This window comes from Dendrobates tinctorius, unplaced genomic scaffold (assembly GCF_039654945.1).
Source record: "Dendrobates tinctorius isolate UK_male_01 unplaced genomic scaffold, ASM3965494v1 ptg000013l, whole genome shotgun sequence".
Lineage (NCBI taxonomy): Eukaryota > Metazoa > Chordata > Amphibia > Anura > Dendrobatidae > Dendrobates > Dendrobates tinctorius.
In genome coordinates, this window is record NW_027361681.1 from 13,970,366 (window position 1) to 13,994,727 (window position 24,362).

Here is a 24,362-nt window from a genome sequence, read left to right on the forward strand (position 1 = left end):
ATTTGCAGCATGTTGGTTATTTCTGTAGATTTTCTCTGTAGGTTTTACCTTGCAATACATCGGGTGAAATGTGTGTCCAAGGCGCAGCACAATCTGCATGAAAAATGTGAGTTTTGTCGAGATTCGATGCTGGATTTGTATAGGAGCCCGCAGCAGATTTTTTTTTTTTTTCCATCCCCTTAGGACCTACCCTGATGATGGACTCCAGGTTCAAGATACATGTGAAGCTTAGTTGGTTGGTGAATTTTGACACGTGGTTCTGAATAATAGTGATTTTCCATATCAGGTGTCCTTGTATCTCAGTCTACAGAATTGGCCTAGTCATGATGGGTTGGACCAGGGCACTTCAAGCCTTGCAGTTGGTTGCTGGTTTCTGACCATCCCTGTTATACTCTTCATGCACCCAGGCCCGCTTCCACTAATTCTCACCCAATTTTTAGAAAGGCTTTAAGGACAGAGAAAAAGGGGCATAAAGGCTCACTTCTGCATTTTTTTACTCCTTTTTATACTGAACAATGTACCTTCGGATTAAAAAAAAGTCACACAGCATGGCTTACAAGGGAACCTGTCATGGTTTCTATGTACTTGGAGGGGGGGGGGTAAATATTTAGTATTTAAACCTAATTGTTTATTCAGGAAAAACTGTGATCCTACTGGGTTTACAAGTTAGTGGGCGGCCCTGTTCATTGATCGCCTTCCTTGCATTAACATTAATGCAAATTAACACTGATTAGGACCGCCCCCGGACTCCTGGGCCCACAATGATCAGAGATTTGACTAATAATAATATTACTGAATCTTTACCCACAAATAAAGTAAGTATTGGCTAATTTATTCATCCGGACGATTGGACTGCATTTTGTAATGTTCCCTGTAGGGCCCAGTGTTATTGATGTGAGATTCTGTGCACGTTATGGGCTGAATTCTCTGATCTGTACCATTAAACATACGGCTAAGATGCTAAGTCAATTCTGCACCAGCCATTAACCTTCTCCCTCCTAGCAGCCCCGGCCTCCCGGGTGCAGGGAGCTGCCAGGTTTATAGAGAGTCATTCATTCTGCAGAAGTTTGTTGGTTGCATTTCCGCGACGAGCCTGAGGATCATCAGTCAGGAGCAATTCCTGGAGGATTAGGCAAATGAAAAGCTTGCTAATAAAAATGATGTCTGAGTGCCATATAGTGTATATTGATTTGCATAACACTGACACAGAATGGATTGCCTTGCAGAACGCGCACAATGCACATGAGAGAGGAGAGACGCCCCAGAGTATGGCTGCCGGCACAGACAATTAAAGGTAGAGAGGGCGATGTTTGATGGTGGAAGGTAGGAAGCGCCAAGTCTGTCTTCTCCATATCTAAACATCTTTTGTCAATAGCCCAAGAAATGCAAGCCCTGTTCCCAGGAGCAGCCGACACATCCAGTTGCAGGGGGATACAGATCATATAGGGCCCATCAGTCAACTGCGGCTAAAATAAAGTGCTTTCTTAAAGCTCTCTGCAGAGGCAGCCATTTTCTGGATCTTCATCATGATTCATGAGCCACTATGTTGCCAGAGAATTAGCCGGCTGGATGTTGCATCAGTGTAGCAGTTCAAGAGAAATCTGCAAAATAATTTTTTTGATTAGTTGTGCAGAGTGCGAAATTACCAATTTTGAATAGAACAATTAGTATAAAGTGTATAAAATACGACTGATCTAAACACTGACAATGTCACCATGAGTGCACCCATTCAGAAAGCTATTGTTTTTTAGTAAGGCAATGTTCACATGTCCAGTAATGATCAGTTAGAATGGAATCAGAAATCCGTTGTGTTGACCCAACTTTTTAATCCGTTATTCACTAACTGATCTTTGCCGGTTCCGTTTTTTTAACAATGGACACCAGATCCGTTAATGCGGCACCCGTTGACATCTATTTCTAACGGATCCGGCAAGAAAAAGCTACACAACCTCACCTCATCTGCTGCTGCATTATCTGGACGGAGCGTGCTCTGCTGCGCTGCATTTTATCTGCACAGTGTGCTCTGCTGTACTGCATTATCTGTACAGACCGTGCTCTGCTGCGCTGCATTGTGAAAGATGTAGTGTTTGCAGCGGGTACGTTATGGTAGCCCGGTTTAGAAAAGAAATACACTGCTCAAAAAAATAAAGGGAACACTTAAACAACAGAATATAACTACAAGTAAATCAAACTTCTGTGAAATCAAACTGTCCACTTAGGAAGCAACACTGACAATCAATTTCACATGCTGTTATGCAAATGGGATAGACAACAGATGGCAATTATCAAGGCACCCTCAATAAAGGAGTGGTTCTGCAGGTGGGAACCACAGACCACATCTCGGTACCAATTCTTTCTGGCTGATGTTTTGGTCACTTTTGAATGTTGGTTGTGCTTTCACCCTCGTGGTAGCATGAGATAAACTCTACAATCCACACAGGTTGCTCAGGTAGTGCAGCTCATCCAGGATGGCACATCAATGTGACCTGTGGCAAGAAGGTTTGCTGTGTCTGTCGGCGTAGTGTCCAGAGGCTGTAGGCGCTACCAGGAGACAGGCCAGTACACCAGGAGACGTGGAGGGGGCCGTAGGAGGGCAACAACCCAGCAGCAGGAGCACTACCTCAAACTTTGTGCAAGGAGGAACAGGAGGAGCACTGCCAGAGCCCGGCAAAATGAACTTCAAGAAGGCCACAAATATGAATTAGTCTGCACAAATGGTTAGAAACCGACTTCATGAGTGCCCAACGTCCACAGATGGGGGGGGGGGGGTTGTGCTCACAGCCCAACACCCTGCAGGACGTTTGGCATTTGCCACAGAACACCAGGATTGGCAAATTCGCCACTGGCGCCCTGTTCTCTTCACAGATGAAAGCAGGTTCACACTGAGCACATGTGACAGATGTGACAGAGTCTGGAGACGTTGTGGAGAGCGATCTGCTGCCTGCAACATCCTTCAGTGGGTCAGTAATGGTGTGTGGTGGCATTTCTTTGAAGGACCGCACAGTGTGTTGGGCTGTGAGCACAACCCCCATCTGTGGACGTCAGGCACTCAGACCATCCTCATGGAGTTGGTTTCTAGCCATTTGTGCAGACATATGCACATTTGTGGTCTGCTGGAGGTCATTTTGCAGGGCTCTGGCAATGCTCCTCCTGTTACTCCTTGCACAAAGGCTGAGGTAGCGGTTCTGCTGCTGGGTTGTTGCCCTCCTATGGCCCCCTCCACGTCTCCTGGTGTATTGGCCTTTCTCCTAGTAGCACCTCCAGCCTCTGGACACTACGATGACAGAGCAAACCTTCTTTCCACAGTTCGCATTGATGTGCCATCCTGGATGAGCTGCACTACCTGAGCCACTTGTGTGGGTTGCAGAGTCCGTCTCATGCTACCACGAGTGTGAAAGCACACCCTAGTGCGGCAGAATCAACACAACCAACATTCAAAAGTGAACAAAACATCAGCCAGAAAGCATTGGTACTGAGATGTGGTCTGTGGTCCCCACCTGCAGAACCACTCCTTTATTGAGGGTGTTTTGATAATTGCCAATGATTTCCATCTGTTGTCTATTCCATTTGCACAACTGCATGTGAAATTGATTGTCAGTTTTGCTTCCTAAGTGGACAGTTTATTTCACAGAAGTTTGATTTACTTGGAGTTATATTCTGTTGTTTAAGTGTTCCCTTTATTTTTTGAGCAGTGTATATCAGGATGCAATGCTGGAGAATAATCTATGGCTAAGGCCTGTTTCACACTTCAGTTTTTTGACGTCAGTCAAAATCCTTCGTTTTGCTCTCTCTCGTCATGTTGCTTTAAATTTCATTTACTTGCAACTAAAACGGATCCGTCCAAAAAACTGATCCGGTGGCATCCGTTTGTCACAGAATGGAAACGGATCCGTTTTTTCACACTGGCGGATTTTGACTGACGTCAAAAAACTGAAGTGTGAAACAGGCCTAAGATGTTTAGGCCATTTGAACAATACAGAGTGGCAAAAGTCACCATTATAATCATAGCTCTGGATGTGACTGGAGTATGACAGGCTGGTTACAACCTTCTCGATAGTATATAAATGTTGTACATATGTATTATCTGCATTGTGTACGAGGGCAGGAGCTAAAACAGACCAGTGTAAAGGATGGTCCATGTACAGAATTTCTCACTTGCACATACATAATTATTGGTCGGTGCGATGTGAACAAGGCCTTAGTCCAAGAATCATGAGAACCAAAGCTGTCTATCTATACATGTGAGATAAACGTCTTCTGACTTTGACCATTTTGGCCAACTATAGTTTGGGAATCGCATGGGAACAATCGTTTGTTGCTTGTGCAGTCACCTTAAGGTATATATTTTTTTTTAATTCGTTTATTAAACTTCAAAACAAGAAAAGGATGTAATGTACAACATACATACAGTCATGGCCAAATGTATTGACACCCCTGCAATTCTGTCAGATAATACTCAGTTTCTTCCTGAAAATGATTGCAAACACAAATTCTTTGGTATTATTATCTTCATTTAATTTGTCTTAAATGAAAAAACACAAAAAGAATTGTCCTAAAGCCAAATTGGATATAATTCCACACCAAACATAACAAAGAGGGTGGACAAAAGTATTGGCACTGTTCGAAAAATCATGTGATGCTTCTCTAATTTGTGTAATTAACAGCACCTGTAACTTACCTGTGGCACCTAACAGGTGTTGGCAATAACTAAATCACACTTGCAGCCAGTTGACATGGATTAAAGTTGACTCAACCTCTGTCCTGTGTCCTTGTGTGTACCACATTGAGCATGGAGAAAAGAAAGAAGACCAAAGAACTGTCTGAGGACTTGAGAAACCAAATTGTGAGGAAGCATGAGCAATCTCAAGGCTACAAGTCCATCTCCAAAGACCAGAATGTTCCTGTGTCTACCGTGCGCAGTGTCATCAAGAAGTTTAAAGCCCATGGCACTGTGGCTAACCTCCCTAGATGTGGACGGAAAAGAAAAATTGACAAGAGATTTCAACGCAAGATTGTGCGGATGTTGGATAAAGAACCTCCACTAACATCCAAACAAGTTCAAGCTGCCCTGCAGTCCGAGAGTACAACGGTGTCAACCCGTACTATCTGTCGGCATCTGAATGAAAAGGGATTGTATGGTAGGAGACCCAGGAAGACTTCACTTCTTACCCCGAGACATAAAAAAGCCAGGCTGGAGTTTGCCAAAACTTACCTGAAAAAGCCTAAAACATTTTGGAAGAATTTTCTCTGGTCAGATGAGACAAAAGTAGAGCTTTTAGGGCAAAAGCATCAACATAGAGTTTACAGGAGAAAAAAGAGGCATTCAAAGAAAAGTACACGGTCCCTACAGTCAAACATGGCGGAGGTTCCCTGATGTTTTGGGGTTGCTTTGCTGCCTCTGGCACTGGACTGCTTGACCGTGTGCATGGCATTATGAAGTCAGAAGACTACCAACAAATTTTGCAGCATAATTTAGGGCCCAGTGTGAGAAAGCTGGGTCTACCTCAGAGGTCATGGGTCTTCCAGCAGGACAATAACCCAAAACACACTTCAAAAAACACTAGAAAATGGTTTGAGAGAAAGCACTGGAGACTTCTAAGGTGGCCAGCAATGAGTCCAGACCTGAATCCCATAGAACACCTGTGGAGAGATCTAAAAATGGCAGTTTGGAGAAGGCACCCTTCAAATATCAGGGACCTGGAGTAGTTTGCCAAAGAAGAATGGTCTAAAATTCCAGCAGAGCATTGTAAGAAACTCATTGATGGTTACCGGAAGCGGTTGGTCGCAGTTATTTTGGCTAAAGGTTGTGCAACCAAGTATTAGGCTGAGGGTGCCAATACTTTTGTCCGGCCCATTTTTGGAGTTTTGTGTGAAATGATCAATGTTTTGCTTTTTGCTTCATTCTCTTTTGTGTTTTTTCATTTAAGACAAATTAATTGAAGATAATAATACCAAAGAATTTGTGTTTGCAATCATTTTCAGGAAGAAACTGAATATTATCTGACAGAATTGCAGGGGTGTCAATACTTTTGGCCATGACTGTATTTGCTTGTGGTTGTGAATATTGTACAGAGCATACACACTACCGTCTTTTTGTTAAATACTAAACAAAAATTGAACACTCTTATTAATATACGAGTAATATATGCATAATCCCCCAAGCATATACAGGGAACAGGCTATATATTATAAGCATGTACATCAATCATATCTCACAGGCCTTTATTATATAGCTCAGATAACGTAGATTGATTATAAGTTCCTAAACTAAACTACAACTACGTCAACTATTTACTAATTCGCAGCCTACTGTCTTTCACCATAGTGTCTCACATACAATGTCTCCATTCTACAAAGTGAGATGAGAAGAATTCCACTTCTCCCAGATTTTTTCAAATTTACCCAGGCATCCCCTGTTCTGATATAATGTGCGCTCGTATGGGACAATCGTGTTTACCAAGTCAATCCAAGTTCTAAGAGAAGGACATGAATTACCCATCCACCGTAGTGCCAGTTCTTTCCGTGCCATAAACAGTGTTTCACGTAGAAAGATCCCAACATGGTGACCCCAAATCTCCTCCCATACCCCGAACAAGCAGACTAGTGGTTCAAGAGGGACAGGAGCTTGCACCAGTGATGACAAGAATAGCGTCACCTCTTTCCAGTACTATAGGGTAGTGGGACATTGCCATATCATGTGAATAAAGTCTGCATCTGGTGAGTGACATCGCAAGCATTCTAATGATTGGAATCGACCCATCCTAAAAAGTTGTATCGGAGTCAAATATGATTGGTTTATTATATACAACTGTATCATTCTATTATTAATAGATGGCGATACTCCGATCGGAGACTCCAGGATTTCTTCCCACTCCTCTCCCTGCGTATTAGGGATAAGTCTTTCCAACTTCCCTTTAACATAACTTATGGCAGATTCCGCTCCCACCGACCGCATGTACGTATATAAAGAGGAGATAAGGCCCTGGGGACCCTGTGAGTTAAGGATTCCTATCAGCAGTAGGGACGAAATGGCACGGCCCACACCTATACTCCTTATGTGCGACTGAAGAGCAGATCTTAGTTGTAAATAGCGGAAAAATTGAGATCTCGGGACATCATGTTTAGCCTGTATCTGCTCAAAAGACATTAAGGTCCCATGATCATACAAGTCTCCTGTCAAGGAGACATTATGTTGAGTCCAAAAATCAGTGGATGGGTGACTTAGTAATACCGAAAAATATGCATTTTTCCACAGGGGCATTTCAGCTATAATGTCCCTATATCCAATCACTTTATTAACTTGCCTCCATACTAATCGTGCCAGACGGAGCAGGGGCAGTAAACGAGGGACACCAGGCCTCTCCAACTCCAGGAAACCCAGTGGGCAATCAGTTCTTGCAGCGTGAAGCAAGTGACTTTCAGAATTAGGGAGATAATTACCCGGCATCCATTTACTTAAGGCTTTAGCCTGTCCAGCCAAATAATATAAGAAGAAATCTGGTAGCGCCGCCCCACCTCCCTTTTTAGGCCTCTGTGGAGTGGACAATTTAAGTCTAGGTCTGGTTTTCCCCCATATAAAAGACGTGACCTGGGAATTAAGATTCACAAAAAAGGACTTGGGTACCATTACGGCACTGTGCTGAAGGGAATAGCTAAGTTTGGGAAGTAATATCATTTTAATCAGATTGATGCGTCCGGCCACAGACAGCGGGAATTTGCTCCAGGTTGCAAATTTAACTTTAACCAGTTTCAGCAGTGTGCAAATATTAAGTTGTAAGTCGAGTGTGCTGTTATGGGAAACATGAACCTTCAGGTATTTAAAGCTAGATACAATAGACAACGAGGAGAGAGCCTCTAGTCGGGACATTGGGGCATGGGATAGGGGTAACAAGGCAGACTTTTCCCAATTTATATATAAGCCCAAATATTTACTGAATCTATCTATGGCAGCAATCACTTGAGGCAAAGATTCCTCTGCCTCGTCCATAAATATCACCATATCATCTGCATATAAACCTATGGTATTTACCTGACCCGCTATATCTAAACCTTTAATGCCAGGGGAAGACCTTATACGTATTGCCAGTGCCTCGATCGCAAGGGCGAAGAGGGCCGGGGAAAGGGGGCATCCCTGACGGGTCCCCCTATGTAATGAAAAGGACTTATATATGGAATTATACACAATAATACGGGCTTTAGGTTTCATATACAGTAGTTTAACCCATTTTATAAACTTATCACCAAAGCCATACCTCTGTAGGCATGCGGAGAGGAAAGGCCACTCAAGAGGGTCAAAAGCCTTGGCGGCATCTAACGAAGCCAGTGCCCATTTGTTGTCTGGCATTAGAGAACTATATTGGACTATTGACTGGACTCGTCTGATATTAATTGAAGTACTCTTACCAGGCATAAAGCCTGTCTGGTCAGGATGTATAAGGTTCAGTATAATCGAATTTAATCTGGTGGTGAGAATCTTATTAAAGATTTTATAGTCCACATTTACTAATGATATGGGACGATAGGAGCCAAATTCCAAGGGTCCTTCCCCTCCTTCCTACGCACTATGGTATTAGCCTCGTAAAAGGATTCAGGCATAGATTCCCCCTCCCACATTCCCCGAAATACCTTTATCTGATGTGGCGTTAATGTCTCGGTATTTCCTATACAATTCAATAGGGAACCCGTCCGGCCCAGGGGCCTTCCCAGAGGCCATGTCCGCTATAGCATTCTCTATCTCCTCCACAGTGAATTCAGCGTCCATAAAAGCTCGCTGATCAGAATCTAAGGTAGGGAATGTTACATCTGACAAGTAATCCAAACACTCCAAATTATCAGAGCCACTTTTAGATTCATATATTGACTTATAATAATCATAGAAGCAGCCAAGAATCTCCTCAGTTGAAGACACCAACGAATCATCCGACTTACGCATCTGTAATATTGTGTTAGAAGTATTATGTTGGCGCACCAGATAGGCCAAAAGTTTACTTGCTTGGTTTCCCAGTTCAAAATAAGACTGGCGAGCAAAGAATAATTTGCGCTTAGACTTAGTGTCTATGTGCCGGGTGTATAATCGGGCAGCAAACCATTCAATCTTATTGCCATTGGTTTGATTAGATACAGTGGGGCAAAAAAGTATTTAGTCAGTCAGCAATAGTGCAAGTTCCACCACTTAAAAAGATGAGAGGCGTCTGCAATTTACATCATAGGTAGACCTCAACTATGGGAGACAAACTGAGAAAAAAAAATCCAGAAAATCACATTGTCTGTTTTTTTTTCATTTTATTTGCATATTATGGTGGAAAATAAGTATTTGGTCAGAAACAAAATTTCATCTCAATACTTTGTGATATATCCTTTGTTGGCAATGACAGAGGTCAAACGTTTTCTGTAAGTCTTCACAAGGTTGCCACACACTGTTGTTGGTATGTTGGCCCATTCCTCCATGCAGATCTCCTCTAGAGCAGTGATGTTTTTGGCTTTTCGCTTGGCAACACGGACTTTCAACTCCCTCCAAAGGTTTTCTATAGGGTTGAGATCTGGAGACTGGCTAGGCCACTCCAGGACCTTGAAATGCTTCTTACGAAGCCACTCCTTCGTTGCCCTGGCGGTGTGCTTTGGATCATTGTCATGTTGAAAGACCCAGCCACGTTTCATCTTCAATGCCCTTGCTGATGGAAGGAGGTTTGCACTCAAAATCTCACGATACATGGCCCCATTCATTCTTTCATGTACCCGGATCAGTCGTCCTGGCCCCTTTGCAGAGAAACAGCCCCAAAGCATGATGTTTCCACCACCATGCTTTACAGTAGGTATGGTGTTTGATGGATGCAACTCAGTATTCTTTTTCCTCCAAACACGACAAGTTGTGTTTCTACCAAACAGTTCCAGTTTGGTTTCATCAGACCATAGGACATTCTCCCAAAACTCCTCTGGATCATCCAAATGCTCTCTAGCAAACTTCAGACGGGCCCGGACATGTACAGGCTTAAGCAGTGGGACACGTCTGGCACTGCAGGATCTGAGTCCATGGTGGCGTAGTGTGTTACTTATGGTAGGCCTTGTTACATTGGTCCCAGCTCTCTGCAGTTCATTCACTAGGTCCCCCCGCGTGGTTCTGGGATTTTTGCTCACCGTTCTTGTGATCATTCTGACCCCACGGGGTGGGATTTTGCGTGGAGCACCAGATCGAGGGAGATTATCAGTGGTCTTGTATGTCTTCCATTTTCTAATTATTGCTCCCACAGTTGATTTCTTCACTCCAAGCTGGTTGGCTATTGCAGATTCAGTCTTCCCAGCCTGGTGCAGGGCTACAATTTTGTTTCTGGTGTCCTTTGACAGCTCTTTGGTCTTCACCATAGTGGAGTTTGGAGTCAGACTGTTTGAGGGTGTGCACAGGTGTCTTTTTATACTGATAACAAGTTTAAACAGGTGCCATTACTACAGGTAATGAGTGGAGGAAAGAGGAGACTCTTAAAGAAGAAGTTACAGGTCTGTGAGAGCCAGAAATCTTGATTGCTTGTTTCTGACCAAATACTTATTTTCCACCATAATATGCAAATAAAAGGAAAAAAAAACAGACAATGTGATTTTCTGGATTTTTTTTTCTCAGTTCGTCTCCCATAGTTGAGGTCTACCTATGATGTAAATTACAGACGCCTCTCATCTTTTTAAGTGGTGGAACTTGCACTATTGCTGACTGACTAAATACTTTTTTGCCCCACTGTATGTATGCAGCCTCTGAATCCTTCAATCGCTGTTCCATCACATCATCCTCTCTTGAGGTTACCCGCTTAATATAAGAAATTGTGGAGGACAAGCAGCCCCTTAGATATGCCTTAAGGGCATCCCAAAATAAATTAATATCCTGAGGTTCCTGATGGGACAAAATGAAACAATGCAATTGATCGATTGTTCTGTCGGGGGTTACTATCAGTTTCAGCCAGAAAGGGTTCAACTTCCAAACCATCCCATTATTTAATTGCCCGTACTTAAGTTTAAGGATGACCGGCTATGGTCTGAGATCCCTCTATTGCCATGCTCCACGCTATCCACCCACATTGCCAGACCACTGGTTCCGAATATGTAATCTATGCGCGACAGGGAGCGCCTAGTGGATGAGTGACAGGTATACTTTCTCAACTCATGATGCCGCACTCTCCTGAAATCCAGCCACCCGCTACCCCCCATAAATAGCGACAGTTGGGTTGCTGTCGGCGAAGGAACGCCCCCAGCCACTCCATCATCCAGTCTCAATTTATCAAGATGATTGTTCATAACCATATTGAAGTGCCCCATACAGATAACATCCGCGTCCGGATAATTTAGGGCAAAACTCATCGCCTTCTGGAGAATGGACATATTAGCCGGAGGCGGATTATAAACACATAAAATCACATTTCCTGGTATTTATTGATGCATAGACGAAGACAAAACGACCCTCAGGATCCCTCCGGGTCTCCCTGGCTTCCCATCTAACATCTCTATGCACCAACAGTGAGACCCCCCCTCGGGTAACTAGCATGGAATGCGTGAACAGACCATTGTACCCAAGGCTTCTGCACGCACCGAGCTGTATCCCTGGTCAGGTGTGTCTCCACCAAGGCCACAATGTGAGGGCGGTAATGTCTAATCTGCGAGAAGACTTTGATCTCTTTCCGGGGGGGGTTTTATACCTCTCACATTCCATGTCATACATATCATTTCAGACCCCATATTTACTCCGCTGGATATGGCCTACATCAGCACCCGGGGAAAATTGAGACACCACACATAAGCTAAAACTGCTGCTGGCTGCGAATTATACCTAAAAAACAAATAAAACCAAAACCACTATAAAAAAAACATCAAAGTGGAGAAACAAACAATACGGGAGCAAAGTCCTGCTCTCCCATCACAAAATAGACACGGGGATACCATCACTGAGCTCAGCGTCTGGTATTGTTGGTAATCCGGGCGTCCGTGGAAAAGGCTCCAATCAAACCATCAATGGAAGGAATTCTGATTAACAGTAGAAACATTAGGATTCCTTTGCAGCAGACTCTTTGCGGGACCGCAGCCACTCAGCCGCCTCCGCCGGATCCGTAAAAAATAGAGAAGAACCCTCGTGGACCACCTGGAGCCTGGCCGGATAGATCATTGAGTACACGACATTCCTCTCCCGGAGTCGCTTCTTGATTTCTATGAATTGTGCTCGTTGTTTCTGAAGTTCCATGGAAAAGTCTGGAAAAATTGAGATCGTGGCATTGTTGAACTTAATGGGACTCTTTTGTCGAGCTAGACGTAGAATCGCATCCCTGTCCCTGCAGTTGAAGAGACGTGCCAAAAAAGGTCTAGGTGGGGCTCCAGAAGGAAGAGGTCTTGTAGGGACCCTATGGGCCCTTTCCACAGCAAATGTTGGGGAGAATTCGTCTCCCAGAGACGTTCTGAGCCAATCTTCTAGAAACTGTTCCAGATGTTGACCTTCCGAGCGTTCCGGCAGACCAATAACTCGGATGTTATTCCGACGCATTATATTCTCCAGGTCATCTGCTTTTTTCCTCCATGCTTTTACCGAACCCGCCGCTTTCGTAAGCTTGGCTTCCATGGGTGCGATGGTGTCCTCTACCTTAGACACCCTTGTCTCCACCTCCGTAATGCGCCCTCTCATGGCCTTAATATCTTGTCGAAGACGCCCCACCTCGGCGTACACGTCCTCTATTTTCCCCATCAGCGATGTCCAAGTTAAAGAGCTGGCCTGCGTCAGTTGTTCAGATGCTTGCTTGAGGGTTAATTCCTCCTGCTCACTCTCCTCTTCACCCTCAAAGGGGCGGTTTTTACGCTGAACCTGTGAGGGGTTATTTTTGAGGGACCGTGTGGTGTCAGAATGGTCAGGTCTAGCAAACGCTTTCAATTTTTCGGCTGCTCCTGCCCCCTTAGAGTGGTTCATTTTCATTAGCAATATGGCACAGCCGGGAAACTGAAATGGTATGTCCAGGAGATTCCCAGGTCCAAGTTATAAGCACAGCAGCGCTCTAATATGATGATAAGTGTCCCAGGGGCAGCACATAGCAGAAGGGTCACCCAGGAGGATAAAATTCGGCTCTGAGTAGTAACCGAGAGGCCTTATGGCCAGGGAGGGACCGCAGTGCCCACAGAGACAGCAGCCAGGGATGGGTCAGAGGACCCTAAAGTAATAGCACTGACCAGCTGGGTGACTTAAAAGAGGGGAGTGCGGGGCCCAATCTTCCAGAGCACTCACCGCTTCTCCCTGTCAGATCCACAGAATAGGTGCTGACCGTCCGGTCAGCGCTGTGAGGAGGGGGCCAGCACCGCGTCTCTCACAGCCAGAGCGCGCGCTTCTGAAAATGGTCGCCGCCCCGTGCATGCCCCGCCAGCCACCCCGGCGTTTACCGCTGTCTGCACGCCAAGATTCGGCCTTCCGCGGGGGTCCAGGGGGTCTAATACCGGCAGGTATGCCGCTGCACCACGGGTCCGCTGACAGGATTTATGTCAGGATGCGACATAACGCGTCCTCTCTCCGCCGCTACATAGCCACGCCCCCACCTTAAGGTATATTTACTAGGACTTTTTAGTGCCATTCTTACATTTTGTAGTATACCATAATATCTATGAAAAACCTGACACTCAGTTGATGTAGAAAAAAGATGACGTATTTGCAATCCACAGTGCACGTATATGATGTTTCGGTCTCAGTTCAGACCTTCTTCAGATATACGGATTGCCATAGAAGTATATAGGACTCTGCTGAAACTATATATAGGATACAGTGCATTGGGAAAGTGGGCATACCACGAAAGGTATGGCACCCATAGAAGTCAGCATTCTCATATATGTCCACTGTGGATTGCGGATTACAGTTTGGCCAGTCTCGAGCATTAATCTCTGCATGTAAATGGCCCGCAGTGACTTTTTTCAATTACCTATATTCACGGGCCCTACTCGTGCAACAACTCCAGTCGCTCCGGCAAAAGAGTCTTCATCATTACCCTGAGTGCTCAGCATGGTGAACTTAAATTGGATATAAGCCTGCCCAGACACGACATGTCCAGACAGAACAGTGTGATACGGGCAGAGAGGTGGAAATGAGTTTCTCGTCCGTGCTAAAGTACTTAATTACAGTGACAGAGATATGACACGGAGGAAGGGTCACGGGAGCACGATGTGTCGCTCTGAATGTTGAGACATCGGCCACGTGTCTGGAATATTTCAGGCTTTATGGCCATTTCTGAACTTTCGGCAGTACACGGTCCAGCTTCGGGTGACTGATAATGGTGTCAATATTCTTTAATATCGTCTCTTTAGCTGAGGGTCAGTGGCTGACTAACATTCCTCAAGAAATGACTGATTCTAGAAGGTTGACCCAGACGGCTGGCCGTGTCTCTTGTCCCCGTGGAAACTTATTGATTTGGATTTTTTATGTTACAGTGAAAATTTCACTGTCATGTCTGAGTCAGGCACTCATCCAAGGAGGAAACCCAAAATGCACATTAGTTAATAAGAAGCTAATGCTGTTTTATGGCGTTGGTTATATCTGTCCGTTTCCAGCAGCAGAGTCATTATATTAGGTGCAGCCTCCTGAGCTTTGGCTGTATGTTTCAGGGCAAAGAGGCTTTGGTGGAAACAGGTGTACAATAAAAAAAAAAAAACATTTTATCTGCCATTGTAGATGTCTATGCAAAGTATCTGGGCAGGCGTCCAGATCCGGAGAGTTGTAACAGATGGACGGGCTATAGACCACCCCACCATTGCAGTCTCTCCTGTAACTGATTACCACTGAACCTATGGATGGCATAGATTTAGCCGATAATAAGTCTTCTTAACGGCCGCTTACAAGCCTCCCCGGTAGCTGCTAAAGAGCCAGACAAGCTGTATGATTCATTTGTACCAAGGATTGGCTATTTCATATAAAAATGGCACAGAATTACAGGGCAAAAAATAACAAATTCTTGTTCTACGTTGAAGGTTTGAGCAAGAGGACAAATATAGCAAATCTGAGCATATCATGATCAGTGTGACTCACCAGGCTGCCATAATAATGGAATTGCCGAGAAAATGTCCGCTCCATTCTTTTTCTTTTTTTTTTTTATAGTAAGAACATAATCTAATTGCACCACCATGCCCATTCTCATAGGGTCATTTTCATCAGAAACTCCAAATCTGCCGGACCGTAAGGATTATCTACTGGAAATGGAGAACATGCAAGATTATTTCTACATGTTCCTGTAGGGCTGAGCTGGTTTGCACCATATGTATTGCTACATTTGTTGGTGCTGCACGGTTGTGGTTCATTTACCATTAATCACGGGTAAGGTTGCTGCAGGAATGCTACAAGTGGCCGAGTCCTCCACTGACCAAAGGCCAAAATCTATATAACGTGTTAAATTGTGTAAAAACTCTCCTTAGTTCTCAGTTGTGGCACATCCACGTATCAGAATTGCTCCATATAATTAATATGGATACGCCGGCTGAATGTGAAAATTTCAATATCAAGTTTTGATATGGATTTTGCAGTTTCCACATCGAGCTCATTGAGGAGTCCTCATCGAAAATAAACTTAATTTTAATATTTTGTTGGGAATTAATTATGGATCTGCAGCCAAATCCACAAGTCTAGATAAATTTAAGAAAGGGAAAAAAAACCCACTCTACTTTTCTCACGTTCTAATGATTCCTTGGTTCTCCACCAGTAGGGGCGTAGGCTAGCGTCTAGAGATAGTGTCTTGTGTAGACACGAGACCAATGCATCGTATGTACGTGATGATATGTAATCATCGAAGGCTGGATGTGTGAACATAGCCTTACGCAGGGTGTGCATAAACTGCAGTCTGTTTCCTAAAGCTTTGTGTGAATAGAGCTCTGTTTGTGAGCGTCAGATAAGGCACAATGTACGAGGAGTTAATACAAGAAAGGGATGTAAAAAGTCAGTCTACATTATTGGTAGCAAAGAGGTAATAGGCCAATAATGGGTGTGGACGAGTAGAGGCACACTGCCCAAACTTGTGGCATAACACCAGGTGATGTGAATTATGGTTCTGGAGAGTTATATATGGTACTAAAGTTGGCGACCACATCAGTCATCTTTCTGATTGGGGAAATGTCGTTATGCATGATGCAATGTAGCTAGAAGGAATATAGAGCGCACATAGGATCTTATCTGAGACTAGCTGAAGAGCCTGGCGTTGCCCGGGCATAGTAACCAACTGTGGTTAGTTATAACAAATTATAATGATTATATTGCACATAAAAACCATGCATCTAATCCTATCCTGTGTGATACTGTCTGCTGAGCCGTGTATCTAATCCTATCCTGTGTGATACTGTCTGCTGAGCCGTGTATCTAATCCTATCCTGTGTGATACTGACTGCTGAGCCGTGTATCTAATCCTATTCTGTGTGATACTGTCTGCTGAGCCGTGTATCTAATCCTATCCTGTGTGATACTGACTGCTGAGCCGTGTATCTAATCCTATCCTGTGTGATACTGACTGCTGAGCCGTGTATCTAATCCTATCCTGTGTGATACTGACTGCTGAGCTGTGTATCTAAACCTATCCTGTGTGATACTGACTGCTGAGCCATGTGTCTAATCCTATCCTGTGTGATACTGACTGCTGAGCCGTGTATCTAATCCTATCCTGTGTGATACTGACTGCTGAGCCGTGTATCTAATCCTATCCTGTGTGATACTGCCTGCTGAGCCATGTGTCTAATCCCTATCCTGCGTGATACTGACTGCTGAGCCGTGTATCTAATCCTTTCCTGTGTGATACTGACTGCTGAGCTGTGTATCTAAACCTATCCTGTGTGATACTGACTGCTGAGCCATGTGTCTAATCCTATCCTGTGTGATACTGACTGCTGAGCCGTGTATCTAATCCTATCCTGTGTGATATTGACTGCTGAGCTGTGTATCTAATCCTATCCTGTGTGATATTGACTGCTGAGCCGTGTATCTAATCCTATCCTGTGTGATACTGACTGCTGAGCCGTGTATCTAATCCTATCCTGTGTGATACTGACTGCTGAGCTGTGTATCTAATCCTATCCTGTGATACTGACTGCTGAGCCGTGTATCTAATCCTATCCTGTGTGATACTGACTGCTGAGCTGTGTATCTAATCCTATCCTGTGTGATATTGACTGCTGAGCCGTGTATCTAATCCTATCCTGTGTGATACTGACTGCTGAGCCGTGTATCTAATCCTATCCTGTGTGATACTGACTGCTGAGCCGTGTATCTAATCCTATCCTGTGTGATACTGACTGCTGAGCTGTGTACCTAATCCTATCCTGTGTGATACTGCCTGCTGAGCCGTGTATCTAATCCTATCCTGTGTGATACTGCCTGCTGAGCCGTGTATCTAATCCTATCCTGTGTGATACTGGGCTCCCCCTGCAGTCTGTGTCAGAGGGTGGTCTGTGTTGGCACGGTAATAAATTGTGTTATTTCCAGCTTTACAGAAGGACGATAACACCATAGAAATGATAAGAATAATAGGCCTCAGTTACCACAACTGTCTACAAAGAAAACTGTTGCTGATAGCAACCAATCACAGCTCATTTTTCATCTTTTAAACAGCTCTGGGACAGCGTGACGAGTTTTGAGTGGCAACTTTTGTGTTTGGACTTTTATGTGGCGAGGTTGGTGTATGTGTGGTGAAATGTGTGCTGAGGGTGGTATATGTGTTGAAGCACGTGGTAGTGTGTGGCGCATTTTGTGTGTGTGTTCATATCCCCGTGTGTGGTGAGTATCCTATGTCAGGACCCCACTTTAGCAACTGTACGGTATATACTGTTTGGCGCCATCGCTCTCATTCTTTCAGTCCCCCTTGTTCACATCTGGCAGCTGTCAATTTGCCTCCAACACTTTTCCTTTCACTTTTTCCCCATTATGTAGACAGGGGCAAAATTGTTTGGTGAATTGGAACGCGCGGGGTTAAAATTTTGCATAACAACATAGCCTATGACGCTCTCGGGGTCCAGACGTGTGACTGTGCCAAATTTTGTGGCTGTAGCTGCGACGGTGCGGATGCCAATCCCGGACATACATACATACACACCCACATAAAAGGAATATTCGTGAGGGATAACCAAATTCACTCGCCTATTATGGCTGTGTGAGACACAACCACTGCATTTAGCATTGGTGACTGCTGCAAACCCCGATGTGATGATCCTCTGATAGGTGAAGAGAATGGGGCATCAGACTGCGCTGCTCGCCTGTCAGGACGATGTACCAGAGAAGTCTAAGTTGATGTAATAGAAAATAGACGTTATTTCTACAAATTTCATGGTGATCCTACCACTTCCTCAGGACAGGTATAAAGTCCACTTGGACTCCTCTGGTACATCATCCTGACAAGCGAGCAACGCAGTCTGATGCCCCATTCTCTTCACCTAGCAAAGGGTTATGCATGATGCAAAACCCCAATTTTCAAGGCGCATTGCGACCTTTATTCCAGGTGGCCGGCTGACCAGACCTATTCTGGGGCAATGGCTTGCTACAGTGGTGAATCTTCAAGAGTGGCACAAGTTCCAACATGGTGGGAATACCTGGCTGACACCTTTTAACATTAGTCATTGAGTCTACTTAGAGCAGGGGTGGGGGACCTTTTCTATGTCCCCTGGGCAGACTCCTGGGGACCAGACTGCTTGTGACCGCAGCCGACCATTTAATTTCTTCTTGCACTGTGAGCACGCAGCGTTCAGTACTAAACTCTATGGCATATGTAATGAAGGATTACGTTCTGTTGTTGGCCAGTGTAAGCATCTGGACATACTCAGTGGGCAAAGCTAACGTGCGATGCGCTCCCATCCCACAGATGAAGACAGCAGTGTCAGCCCCAGCGTGTCCTGTGATGTGTGCACCAGCCCCAAATATCGCCTCTGTTGTGTACATAAGCAACAATGTCTCCTGTGATGTGTGCACCAGCCCCAATGTCTCCTGTGATGTGTGTGTATACTCCAGCCCCAATGTCTCCTGTGATGTGTGTATACTCCAGCCCCAATGTATCTTGTCATGTGTATATACTCCAGCCCCAGTATCTCCTATGCTATATGCTCCAGTGTCTCCTATGTGACGCATATTCTCCAGCCCCATTGTCTCCTATGTGATGCATATGCATCAGTCCCACGTGAGCAGACTTGCAATGTAATTTCCATCTGTGTTTGGTATGACTTATTGCTCCACATTCTTTACAAAACTTATCACAAAGCGTCAACTGCGCTCCAGACTGATACAAATGTGGAACAGCAGTCACAACCAGCAACATTATAACCATAGCTCCAACCATCCTGGATGCAGAGAGACTTTCCCGATTTGAAGCCGCATGATTTGTGTCTCCTTTTTGCTCTTCAAAAGTTGGGAGGTTTGTTATCACTACCCCTATCATCAAAGCCGTGCAAAAGAAAAGCAGCTCCAGCCATCACGTTACAGATAATTTATCATTCTCAAGTTGATAATTTTGTACGGCCTCCGAGTGATGTTATAAATATCCAAATGGCACTTGGCAGAAATAGGGTTCCCCACTCCTATCTTAGAAAAATCTCGAGTTTCCTGCTTTTGAGAAACCTTGCAAGATAAACTGGCTCAGCAGTGTCTCCAACTCTCCACTATGCCCTCGTCTGCTATATTTCTGAGAAGATGTTAACTTTACGTAAATGCCTTTTACCGATGTTGAAAGGCACAGGAGATATAAAACTACATTATTATATTTCATAAACATGTCTTCCTATTGAAAAGTTCTCCTGGCATAAGCAGTCAAAGACATTTCAATCAGTTTACTAAATGGACCCCGATGCATTGAATTCATTACTACCGAGCTGACATTTTGCCTGTGTGCTCTCTGTCTGCTGTCTTCTCCTCTCATAAAAGAGTCCCTGGCATATTTACACACTAATAATGTTTTAATGGGGCTCCATGTTTTTTCCAGTTGCCTCCTTGCCTCCCAAAGGTTTTGGAGAAGGTTGATCAGCAAACCCCCAGCAGCTGCTCGCCTGTCAAGTCTACCTGGATGATTTGCTGTAGGACCTGTCGCTCCAACACTCCAGAGCAATAACAGGCAGGTACTGCAAGGTCGTCATATCCCTGAGCTGATAAAATGAGCCTCAATGCTGAACACTGAATTTGACTTTCGCTCCTAGTGTGAATTGCCAGTTCTCTCTCCTGACTCCCACGCTGCCTCCAGGCACAACTGGGCCACAGGATTTTCATATGGTGGCAAAAGAGAAACCCTGGGATTTGGCAAATGAGGGTTTATTAAATGCGGAATACATCGGTAGACAGTACTGTACAGTGGAGAGCGCAGGAATCGGGTCCTTCCATAGAAGAAGCAGCTTTTCTTAGAATGCCCGATGGTCAGCACTGTAGCCTTGCCGCGTCGGCATCCTGGGTTCAAATCTCAGCAAAGTCGACACCTGCACAGATTTTCATGTTCTCCCCATGCATGGGTTTCCTTCGGGTTCTCTTTTTTTTTTTTCTTCCTCGCACTAAAAGAAATGCTGATTGAGAACTTAGATTGTGAGCCCCAATGGGGACAGAGATGATAATGTCTGTAAAGCGCTGCGGAATTAATGGTGCTATATAAGTGAGCCTTTTAGGCTTTTTTTTATGAGAATGCAGATATTTTCTAGAGCTAATAGGTCCGAGAAGTTCGTGTGTGGTGTCTCTTTTACTATTTCAACAGAAAGTTGCACAACATTTGTACACAGTTCACATTGGAGTCATTTGCTTTCCTATATGGATACATTTTACAACAATTGGTGCAGACCGCTGCACTCTTTTCCCTTCAGATACACCAAAAGTCTGCTATGACATGACGCCAATATGAATTTTAAGGGATTGTCCACCACTGGATAACCCCAGCTTAATCAGTTTAGCACCTCAATTAAAATAAAGGCAATGTATACTCTCCTCCTTCACAAGCACTTTTTACTTATTGAGTCCCCCGTATTTCCTTAGAGATTGTAAGTTTTAGAGGTGGACCCTCACTCCTCCTGTAAGTGTTGCACTTTGTGTTACTCGGTAATGTCTTTATTGTTTTACTACTTCCCACTTAATTATAAAGTGCTGCGGAACATGTTGCGTTCCCGTGCGGTCAGCGGGCACGTCAAAACGACGCACACGGCGCATCCGCATACAAGGCATGTCCCTGTGTACACAATGTTAAAGATAGGTACGCAGGACGCATGCGCTTCTATGCGGATCTGAAGGGAAGAAGTACGCAGCCCTACGCAGAGCACACTTTAATGCAAGTATGAACTTAGCCTTGACACACTATTTTTACAGATGGTATAAATATGTGAATGGCCCTTGGCAGGAAGCAGGTTCTCTACCTGAGTTCTAGTTCCTGGAGTATTCTCCGCCATACAATTTAAGAGATTGGACTTCTTTATTTAGTCCACCCAAATATGCTAATATGTATGCTTTTTACAAGGGGGCGTGGCTGGCAGGATTCTCTAGGGCGGGTCTTTAGCCTATTCTGCATAATAATCCTGTGACCAACACCCCCTTGGTAACGACCATGAACACTGGCATACTGGGTGCCCCAAATAATGGCCCTCGTCTCTGGGACTTGTAGGAGGATGTAAAAAAACATAAAATATTCAAGGGAGCCATGGGAAAAACAAGGGCATAAACGGACTTCTCTTTATCAGCACGAGACCTATTTAAGCCATGATGCCAGTGTGAATATGGCACAAATCACATCATGAAGTAGCGTCCAGGGGCGGACATATCATTGGTGCAACCACACAGGAGCCCCAGGGGTGAAGGGGCCCATTTCAACCTCCAAAGCACGTGCAATTTTGCACTTTTAGGAGCTCTTGGGTTGCAAAGGGCCCATATATTGTTCTTGCACAGGGACCCTTTTCTGTCTGTGTCCGCCAGTGGGTACCGTCAGATACAGGATCTGAACTCGCGTTCCAGCAGGATGAGTTGTGGGGAAGCCACCGCCGCCATTGTGTAGCGTCACACAGCTCAGCGTCTTTACATGACATTAATCTGGTTTCCGTCTCCTCTTTATGGGAGATGCGCTCCCTTCATGCTATCTATCATCATGTCTGCACACTTCATCATCATGGACTCGCTCTGTCCTATTCCTGTCACAATACACCCAGGTTGTTGGCGAATTGCTACAAGAGCGACATCTGCGCTGATCACAGTATGGGAACCAGGTGGCTGCAATGTGTCACAGAGAGTTACATCTATGTATGCTGTGTACTAGGAGGCGCCGGGGTCTCATTGTGTCTGTGCGGACCCCTATTCTCCTATTACCTCACTTTGTCATCCTCGCTTCTCTAAATTGTCCTATCATATGTTCACACCTCCATGGAAAATGCTAAACAGGATGCAACAACTGTCCAAATAACAGCGCAGCGGTGGCCGGAGATCAGGACCTTGGACAGTGATGTGTACTACTTACTAATTAATGCAATAGGCGCAGAAGGGAATCTCGCCCGGAGAAGGACAGAGAAAAAATAACTCCATCTCATTTTCTAATTAGTTTTCAGCTGCGTCGTGCGATCTCCAGGAACGGCCTGGAATTTATTTTCTCTATTTTTCTGAGGCAAATACATTTTATTTTACCTTTTTAATTGCTGTAAGTCTGAGTAAACCAGCAGAAATGTCAAGGTCATAGTGATACGGCCACGTTCACACCTTCAGTATATTTGGTCAGTATTTTACCTCAGTATTTTACCTCAGTATGTGTAAGCCAAAACCAGGAGTGAGTGATAAATACAGAAGTGGTGACGTGTTGCTATTATACTTTTCCTCTGATTGTTCCACTCCTGGTTTTGGCTTACACATACTGAGGTAAAATACTGAGCGTGTGAACATGGCCCAATGATGAAGAACAACTCCCATTATTCTCTGGCTTGCGAGTGTACACGGATGGGGAACATCACTTAGTATGTTCACAAGCACTGTTTCTGTTTTTCTGCAAAAAAAAAGCTGCTTTTACCATACCAACAAAAGTCGTGAAATTTCAGAAATCTCATCCTGAGGCTAAGTGCACACGTACCGGAACTCTCGCGGAAATTACAGCGAGAATTCCGGAATTCCAGTCCGCGGGAAAATCGCATTTTAAATTCCCGCGATTTTCCCGCGGAAAAACTAGCATTTTGCAAGCGGAATTAACTTGCAGAATGCTAGCGGTCTCCAAGCGATCTGTAGCATCGCTTGGAGAACTGATTGACAGGTTGGTCACACTCGTCAAACAGTGTTTGACAAGTGTGACCAACTTTTTACTACTGAGGCTGCCTATGCGGCATCAGTAGTAAAAGATAGAATGTAAAAAAAAAAATAAAAAACGGTGTTATTCTCACCCTCCGACGTCCCGCACATCCGTTCCCAGTAATCCTTTGCGAAAATGCCCGCGATGACGTCGGTTCTCGCGGGATCGCGACGTCTCGCGGTAGTTCGCGATGACGTTGCGCGAATGACTGCGAGACTTCGCGATCCCGCGAGAAGGGACGTCATCGCGAGCATTTTCGCAAAGGACTACTGGGAACGAGAGCGTGAAGAGAAGCGGGAAGGCTGCGCGGGACGTCGGAGGGTAAGAATAACAATATTTTTTATTTTAAATTCTATTTTTTACAGGGATATGGTACCCAAAGCCCGGAGGACAGTCTCCTCTCCTCCGGACCGTGGGTACCATCCGCAATTGTTCTGCTTACTTTCCGCATGGTGTGCACAGCCACATGCGGGAAATAAGCGGAACAATGCATTCCTATGGGTGCGGGATCGCCGCGATTCCGCAAATTAATGAGCATGCTGCGGTTTTTACCGCGAAGCGATTCCGCCACGGTAAAAACCGCAGCATTAGCACAGCATTGCGGAATCCCATAGGAATGCATGGGATGCTTATTTTTCGCGTTTTCGCGGCAAAATCGCACGGTTAAAACCACCGCGGAAACGCGAAAAAAACGCCACGTGTGAACTCAGCCTAACTCTTTTTCTGGACTGAATTTGAGAATTGGAGCATGTCCGTTGTTTCTTCACCCATAGAATGCAATGAGAAAGTGCAAACCATGCCGCAGACGGGCTATGCTTTGTTTTTGGTGACTAAAACTAACATACTGTGCACAAAATACACATGTAATCACAGCAAAAAATGCTGCAACAACTCGGCAAAACCTGCATCTTGTACGCATGATTTTTCTACCAAGACAGCAGGTTTTGGCTGCAGAAAAAAATGCTGCAAAAACATGTGGCCATAACAGTGAATTGTACTGCTCTTTTCCAAGTGTGGAGTGTGAGTGACACTCTGCCCAGAGCTAAAAGTTACATTGCTGTTCAGTTAGGCCGAGATCACACATACGGGGAATACGGGAGAGTGTCGCATGTTAATAGCCGGCAC

At 44.7% G+C, this 24,362-nt stretch overlaps 1 protein-coding gene and 1 long non-coding RNA gene across 5 annotated transcripts in view; one reads left to right on the top strand and one right to left on the bottom strand.

Annotated features, from left to right (window-relative positions):
• DIPK1B (divergent protein kinase domain 1B) overlaps window positions 1-24,362 on the top strand; it is a 175,397-nt gene that overhangs the window by 11,827 nt on the left and 139,208 nt on the right. The window lies entirely within an intron of this gene.
• On the bottom strand, window positions 1,159-15,152 carry LOC141069739 (uncharacterized). Its single transcript, XR_012226638.1, has 2 exons — window positions 15,023-15,152; window positions 1,159-1,601 (listed from the first exon to the last, which is right to left on the bottom strand). It is a non-coding gene; the product is annotated as an uncharacterized lncRNA (long non-coding RNA).